Genomic DNA, 8589 nt, shown 5'->3' with positions numbered 1-8589 from the left:
GGCTCCAGCCCGGCCCTCCCAGGATGCAGCGCGCAGGCGGGAGGTTTGGAGGTGCTGGGCTGTACCCCGCGTGGGGCGTCGGGAGCCTGACGGCGGTGGCACGCGGGCCAGCGCGCGGAGGTAGGGCCGGCGGGGCTTCACTGCCCGGGTTTTCGCGGAGGGCGCGGCCGGCTTGTGCCGGCTCCGCGAGCCGGTTGGGTCGGTTGAGCGGAGAGGGAAGCGCTTGTCCCGCGGCCTGTGGCCGTCGCTGTAGTGCTGAGTAGGTTTTCGGCGCTTGCTGGGTTTTCGGCGCTTGCTTGTCCGTTATTTCACTTGTAACTTTGTTCTTGGCTCCGGAAGCCCATAGCGTGGGAGACTCCGGCTGAGGACGTGGTCGGACACTCGCAGCTATAAAGTTACAGTAAAAGATGAAAAGTGTCTGTCAGGCCAGGTCTGCAGAGCTTCGGGCTGTGGCCCCCAACGGACATCTGGAATGTTCGGGTTGGGGAAGGTGCCTTGGGCAGATGGCAGGTAGAGCTCAGACTGCTGTTACCCAGCCTGCTGTACTTGGGACAGTCCCGGGAGCTTTGTGTGGCACGAAATGTCAGCAAGTGCCAGCGCTGAGGAAGGCAGAGTTCCGTTGAAGTATAGATAGGATTCGTGTGGTTGTCAAAACCCTGAAAGCAGGTCGTTCCACCCTCAATCCCGTTGCCCTTTTTCTTAAAAAAAAAAAAAAAAAAAAAAAAAAAGGGAAAGACAAGGAAGTGGTGAGAACTGAACAGCGCCCCCCCCCATATCCACCAGGTATAGTGAACCATGATTGACATTTTAGCATCTTTCGCTCCAGACTTTTTATGCTTAAATTTCTCAAGAGGAAAAAGCAGGCACATTGTTTAAGCTTTGGAATGCATCCTTTAAAGAGCAACATTTCAGATCCAACTAAAGTCTCCCTCTGTCTCCATGCCCCTACCTGGACGTCCCTCTCCTCCAGAACGAATAGTGTTAATTTGGTTTGCGTTTCTGCAGTTTTGCTTTTTACATTTTGGACCAGGCTGTGTGAGTTTGAATCCAGGCTCTGTCACTTCCTATCTGCAAGTTTTGAGAAGGTCCTTAAACTTTGTGCCACAATTTGTCCATCTGTAGAATGAGATAGAAGTACCCAGGACATAAGAGATTTTGTGAGGAACAAATGAGAAATCCAAAGTGTTTAGAACAGTACTTGGCACAAAACATTCAAGGAATGTGGCCAATAGAGATAAATAGAAAATACACAATGTTTTGTGTGCTTTTTTAAAGATACATTTTGCTGCAGCTTTTTTTCATTTTGTTTTTTTAAATCTAGCGGTGATATACTAGATCTAATTCAGTGTTTTAACCATACAGTATGATATTCCATCTGTATTTATTCATTCCCTTATTGGTGGACATTGACAGTTTTACTATTTTATATTACAATAACAGTTCACAAAGGACTGGATCAGACCTGCCTTCCCAGTCATGGCTAGAGCAATGTCTTTGAATATTATTATTTGTTTAATATTTATTTATTTAATCATATAGAACTGGGGTATAGGCCAGAGGTGCAGGGGTGGTGAGAGGATTCACCAGAGACAGTGGGGAGCAGAATAGGCAGTCGACGAAGTATACAGCTGAGGGGAGCATTGGGCGAGACAGGAGAGGTCTGCTGTGCCATGTGGGTCACCCCAGGCAGGGGATGGAACTCACACTGAAGCAACTGTGACCAGCATGCAGTGCTGTGCTTTAACCTGTTGGGCTACCAGGGAGGTCCCTGTTTGAATATTATTATGTACAATTATTTCTCTAGGTTCATATCTAGAATTGAAATTGCTGGATACATGCATTTCCAATTGCTACCCAGTTGCCTTTCAAAGTCACCTCTCCCTTTAATCAAGTACTCATGATTATCTTCTAGTTGATAACTCTGCCTCCTCTCTCATCTCACTCCCATCTTCACTGTCACCAGCACTTTTATCATTGAAAAGCAAAATCTTACGTTTCTGTTTTTGAAGTCTTTCAGTGGTTTCCCATGGGTTAGAGAAACTTAGAAGTCCTTAATATGACAGAGAAAACCTTCTTTAACTTAACTTTTCCTAGTTCTTGTAGTGGATCACTATTCCCCCTGCCCTCACCTACATTTTGGGGGCAGTAGGTAGTGGTGGGAAAGGGAAAATTGATTCTGCATAGGCCCTAGCACATGACTTCTCATTACATAGGTAGGAAAAGCTATAATGGTGAACCTGTTCTGCAGCCCAGTTCATTTATTTAGGTTAAAAATGATCTATATGTTGTGAAAAGGACATCTGTTGGTTTGTTGGTAAGCTATGATTAGGAATATAGTTACATTATTAAGTGACATTTTCAGTTAGGTGTCTAAATCTACCTTTTCACAAAGATACTTTCTGTTGGTTTCAATTGATATAGTTTCTTATAGACCAGTATAGATTTCATCTGAAGGTATCAATGTTCTTTTGAGATCTTCCTGGAGCAGACCAGTGTAGAAAGAGCTCTGAAATGTGTAGTGCCCAAATAATGAATGTAATGGCATTTAAAAGGAGTACTGTTTATTTCATGGAGGCCAGGTAGAGATGATGGATTAAAGTGCTTTTCTAACTGACAATCTACCATATTTATATTAGCATATTTTATTGTTTCCTAGTGTACTCACATCTGTCTTCATTTTATGTATAAAATAGGGCCCTCCCTGGTGGCATAATGGGGTAGGATGCAGCACTGCAAGTGAGTGGCAGCTGCTCCAGTATGAGTTCCATCCCCAGCCCCAGAGGTTATCACATGGCACAGCAGACCTCTCCTGACCTGCCCGCTGCTCCCCTCAGCAGTGTGCTTCCTTGATCAGCCTGTTCTGCTCCCCGCTCTGTCCCTGGTGAATCCTCTCACTGCCCCTGTACCTCTGGCCTGTACCCTAGTTCTGTATGCATAAATAAATCTTTTTAGAAAGTAGGTAAAACTCTGATGCATTGTTACATAGAACAGGAAAAGCTCAAGTTAATTATGAAGAACATTATAAATAACCTGTTTCCAAACCTCCCCCCCCCCACATAGCTGCAACAGGAGGGAAAACTTAATGGATTTATTTATCTGTTTTCTTCTGTAGCCGCTGTTGTAATGATAACTAAGTAAAAAGACAAATGACCAGTAGGCTGGAATGGTAAACTTGGTTGCGCTGAGAAGCAGGTTTTTAATTAATCAGCATTCATTTATATTGGATCAAGAATCTCGAAGTTGAACCACAGTTTGACTTCTTTCCTCATTATTTTTATTTATTTATTTTTTTATTTTACAACAGTTTATTTTTACATCATTCTGTACATTTTTTCCCCATCTCAATTGTAATCCTGGAGGGTTTCCCATCACCCAGTCACCTGTGTGCCATCACCATAATCCCGTGCACTTCCCTCCCCAACCCCCTCCCCCCCTCCATTCCCCACTCCATCCCCGCAAAATGTCTCTGGTATATGGTTGTTCATTATTTTTGTTATTTTCTCACCTGGTCCATTATACTCCTGCTATGAGTGAAACCATCCGGTATTTTTCTTTCTCTTTCTGGCTTATCTCACCAAGCATGATCTTTTCCAGCTCCATCCAGGTTGCTGCAAAAGACATGTGTTTCTCTTTTTTGGTTGCTGAGTAATATTCCATTGTATATATGTACCACATCTTTTTTTTTTTTTAAAGATTTTTATTTATTCGTACAGAACTGGGGTACAGGCCAGAGATGTGGAGGGTGAGAGGGTTCACCAGAGACAGAGCGGGGAGCAGAACAGGCAGATCGACTAAGTACACTGCTGAGGGGAGCAGCGGGCGGGTCAGGAGCGGTCTGCCACGCCATGTGGTCACCTCCAGGGCAGGCGGGGATCAAACTCATGCGGAAGTGGCTTTAGTTTCTCAGTGCAGTGCTTTAACCCGCTGCGCCACCAGGGAGGGCCCGTACCACATCTTTTTTTATCCAGTCATCTACTTTTGGGCATTTGGGCTGCTTCCATGTTTTTCCAATTGTAAATAAAGCAGCAATAAACATGGGGTGCAGGTATCTTTTTCAATCAGTGTTTTTGTGTCTTTTGGGTAGATACCTAGGAGTGGGATTGCTGGGTCGTAGGGAAGCTCCATGTTTAGCAGTTTGAGAAGCCTCCAAACAGTTTTCCATAGTGGTTGTACTAGTTTGCATTCCCACTCCTCATTATTTTTAATGTTTCCTTTTTTAATTGTATCACTTTTTATTGAGGTAACATTGGTTTACAACACTGTATATAATTCAGCGGTATAATCTTGTCAAAATGTATATTACCACATGTCACAACTACCAAAGCACCCATAATGCTCCTGGACCCCTCTCTTACTCTCCTGTCCTCCCTTCCTGCAGGCAGCCTCAGTCCTGCAGTCAGATTTTTCCTGATGTGTTTTATCTTTAAAAAGAAATCACCACCTGATTTGGTGATGGGAAACCCGCGGGGATTACAATCGAGATGGAAAAAAAAAATGTGCAAAATGATGTAAAAATAAACTTTGTAATAAAAAAAAATGAATTAAAAAAAATCACCACCTATTCCACACACTTAAAGGTTTGTTTCATGAATTGTGTTAAGGCCTTTTACTTTCAGAACAGATGTTATATCAGTATATAATAAAATATATGCACAGGTATATTGATTTCATAAACTTTGAGTTTATAGGAAGTTTGAGGATAAATTTTCAGATTATCTTCATAAATACTATATCAATAACTTAATTTTTAATATGTTAAATAAAATAAGTTATGAAGTAACTTTAAAGTAACATAATGTTAAAATTAGTATTTCATTATTAAAATCATATTGAGAAACATGATATTCTAGAGTATTGCATTGGTCTTTAAAGATCAATAATAATCTTTTATATAATCACTCATGTTTTGAAGTCTGTTTGGGTAGAAGTTTACTCTTTGTGTAGAGTTCATGCTGAAAACTTGTCAGGTTAGGATTCTCACAGGACTGAGTATAGTGTAAGCTTTTTCGTGATGGTTTGCAGCTTCCTTCTCTACATGTGTCACAGGTTCCGTACACAGCACTTAGCATCGATCTTTCTAAGTGGTAATTCAGGATGGTAGATCTGTTGGGAGGTGGAAGAAATGCAGGGTTTTGGAATTGGGGGCAGTTATAGGATCAAGTTTGTGTTTTAGAAAAATACCTGAGGTGGCAGGAGTAAGTTGATAATATTAGAAGTGGGGAAAGACTCCAGTGAGAAAGACCAGTTAAGGAGCTTTTCCCCAGCCTGAGTGACGGAAAAAGAATAGGATGGAAACGACCTGAGTTTTCTGCCTCACAGTCCAGGCGCAGTCAGTGCGGTGTAAGTAAGGTGGGAGGGCCCGGCCTTGGAGTCAGACTCCTTGTTCCTGGCACACTTGGGTATTCTGTCCCAGAGCATGGTGTTGATTAAGCATTAGTTGTGACATTTCACATTAAGAGTAAATCCCTCCTCTTGTTATTTTCAGTTTTTAGTGGTAAGAAATATGAAAAAATGTCTGGGTAGGTAGTATAAGAGACACGTTTTTAGATATTTACCTCAGAATGTCTCGTGTTTGTGCTTCACCTTTTCAGAACTCCAAGAGACGTGACACATCTGTGGGAAATTTGAAGTTATTGCTCATGCATTTTGATGTAATATAACTGTTCCCTTGAAAGTAAGATAGTTTCATAGTAAAAGCCACACCTTTAACTTACCTATCTCCTTGTTAATGAAGCTGAATCTACTTTGTGATACCAGATGCTGCCCAGATTGTGTGTTAATTGCCTAACAACAAACCAGTGATCAGCGACTTCTTAGTTTTGTGTTATGCTACTGTATCCGCAGTGCTTAAGGTTAATGGGTTTCAGGAACTTCTCAAAAACAGTTCATCATTTTTTTCAGTGCCATAGTGGAATGTATTTCTTTATTGCATGACAGATTTCTTCAAAATGCCTTAGCAGCTTAAAAAGCAAATATTTATTTTTTTCAAATTTTTTGAATTTCAGGAATTTGGGAGCAGCTTAGCTGGGTGGTTCTGGCTCAGTGTCTCTCCAAGAGCTGAGTCATCTGAAGACCTAACTGGCACTGAAGGATCTGGCCCCAAGAAGGTTCACTCACATGGCCATTGGGAAAAAGGCCTCAGTCTCTTGCTGGTGGTTGACTGAAAGCCTTAGTTGCTTACATGCATTTAGCTCTTTGGGGTGGTTGGGGTCTCTTAATGACAGGTAGGTGGCTTCCCCCAGCACCAGTGGCCTGGGGAAGAGGTCAGAGAAGCAGCCGGCATCTTCTGTGACCCAACCTTGGAAGTTACTGTCACTTCTGCCGTATTCTCTTGGCTAGAAGCAAGAAGCAATGTCCAGCCCTCACTCACAAAGAGATTTAAAGTGCCACTTCTTGATGGAGGAGTTTCAAAGAATTTGTGAATATATTTTAAAACCAGTGTTTGATGCATTTGATAATTAGGCAATAAATAATGGCATTTCCAGTTTGAATGAAGAACGGACCAATTTAGTCTGCTTCTTAGTGGAATTGCCGCTAAAAGCCATTTCTATAAAATGCAAGCAACACTAAGATAATGGGTCAGTGACACCTTTTTTTTTCTAATTGGACTATTAGTAGGCTTTTATAATAAAAAAAATAAAACCTAAGCCTTTGGAGTTTGCTTTTCACTCAGGAAAACAGTTACTTGAAATGACCTGGGTTTTAGTTATTTCTGAAATAGCTGATATCTAGATGGGAATGATCCACAGGTAGAAAGAGAGTACGAGTTAGAGTTATTTATGGTGGAGAGGGAATTTACAGCTTCCATAACTGTGAAGTACACAGCTGTTCTGCTGTTTCTAAGGTTGGGTACTACATGAGCCAGTGTGGAGATGACGGTGCTGATAGCTAATCCTACTTGCACATGTTCCGTGTTCCAGTTCGGTTTCAGGTGGGTTAATTAGTGCATTCCAACACCTTGTGAGGCTGACTATACTCCGTTATATAGATGTGGCTGTAAGTGACTTCCCCAACCTCACATTCAGTGACAGGCAGACCTCGTCAAGTGCATACTGCTTAGCATGGGCTAAGCACCAGTAACTGTGGAAGGAGCGACTTGCTATATGTAGCCACCGAGTAAGGTGGGGTCACCATCTTTTTCTTAGATGTGTCTTCAGTGTAGGGGGGGTGCTTTACTTGTTTATGAATGGAAGCAAGTGACCCCTCATACCCAGTGTGTCAGCATCCGAGAATGCAAGCCAGGACAGTATGGGTGCAAGTGCAGGTGCCCAAGTCAGAGCACCCTTCTTCCAACTCTGGTGCCATTGCCCATCCGTGTTGTCACCATGGACAAGCTTCTGAACTTCATTAACATCAAGTTTTCTCATTTGTGAGAAATGTGTTGTAAGCATGAAGGGAAATAAATAATACATGTATTGTACCTGATATATGAGAAGCAGGAATAATTGTTTAATTCTTGTGTTAGTTATGTTATATTACTAATCCTTTTACTTTAATTCAGAAAAGTAGAACATCCTTAGGTTATAAAAGGCATTGCTTTTGTAAAATAAGATTTCAAATTGTTTTCTCTCTATTGAGATAGGTGGGGTCCAGAGCAAGGACAGGACAGGACTCAAGGACAAAACTGCAGAAATTTTGCCGTTTAATTGTCCGCTCCCACAGGCTGGTCAGTGAGGCTTAAAACCCGCTGGTGCAGGCCCTCCCTGGTGGCGCAGTGGGTTAAAGCACAGCACTGAGAAGCCAAAAGCCGCTTCCAACTGAGTTTGATTCCCGCCTGCCCCGGAGGTGACCACATGGCGTAGCAGACCTCTCCTGATCCGCTTGCTGCTCCCCTCAGCAGTGTACTTCATCGATCTACCTGTTCTGTTCCCCACTCTGTCTCTGGTGAAGCCTCTCACCGCCTCTGAGCCTCTGGCCTGTACCCCAGTTCTGTATGCACAAATAAATCTTTAAAAGAAAAAAACTGCTGGTGCAAGGCCCAGACGCGGCTACCGGATCCTTGGCGCATTGTCTTCGCTAAGGCCCCAGCCCGGCTCCCCGAGCCCTTTCCACAGCTTGTCAAGTTGGCTGCTATGGGAAGCAAAGGGGGTCGCAGACCCTGAGACAGACCTGTTTGGCCTGGGGCCACGGGCACACAGCTTCCGTGAGATGCTCCCGTTGGAGATGGTCAGGAACCCTGCAGGACCCGGAGCTGACTGAGGGCTGCCCACGTTAGTGACAGTGACAGTGGACGTTAGCCAGGCCTACTCCTTGCTTTCTCAGCTGCTCAAGTTTAATTCCTTTGTTCCCAAACCCAGCCCTGAAACCTATATGAAGCCCTAACCCTGACACTTCCTTCTAGATTGTTTTAAGAGTTGTACAGAAATAATACTTAGAATATATTTTTGATGATACCATTTTTATATAGCACACATATTTAAAGATATTAATAAAATATATGGCTACTTATTGATCTCTCAGAGAAACAAGTTTTCTGAACAATTCTTCTGCCACAACAGTTTTTCCCCTTTTGTTTTTAGGTTTAAAAACATCCACTGGAATCAGTTGCTTTCATGAAAGCGGACCAGCATAAAGACTTGACCTCGTGGA

Source organism: Condylura cristata, unplaced genomic scaffold, assembly GCF_000260355.1.
Source record: "Condylura cristata isolate star-nosed mole 26May11 unplaced genomic scaffold, ConCri1.0 scaffold00027, whole genome shotgun sequence".
Lineage (NCBI taxonomy): Eukaryota > Metazoa > Chordata > Mammalia > Eulipotyphla > Talpidae > Condylura > Condylura cristata.
Note: the sequence above shows the minus strand (reverse complement) of the source record.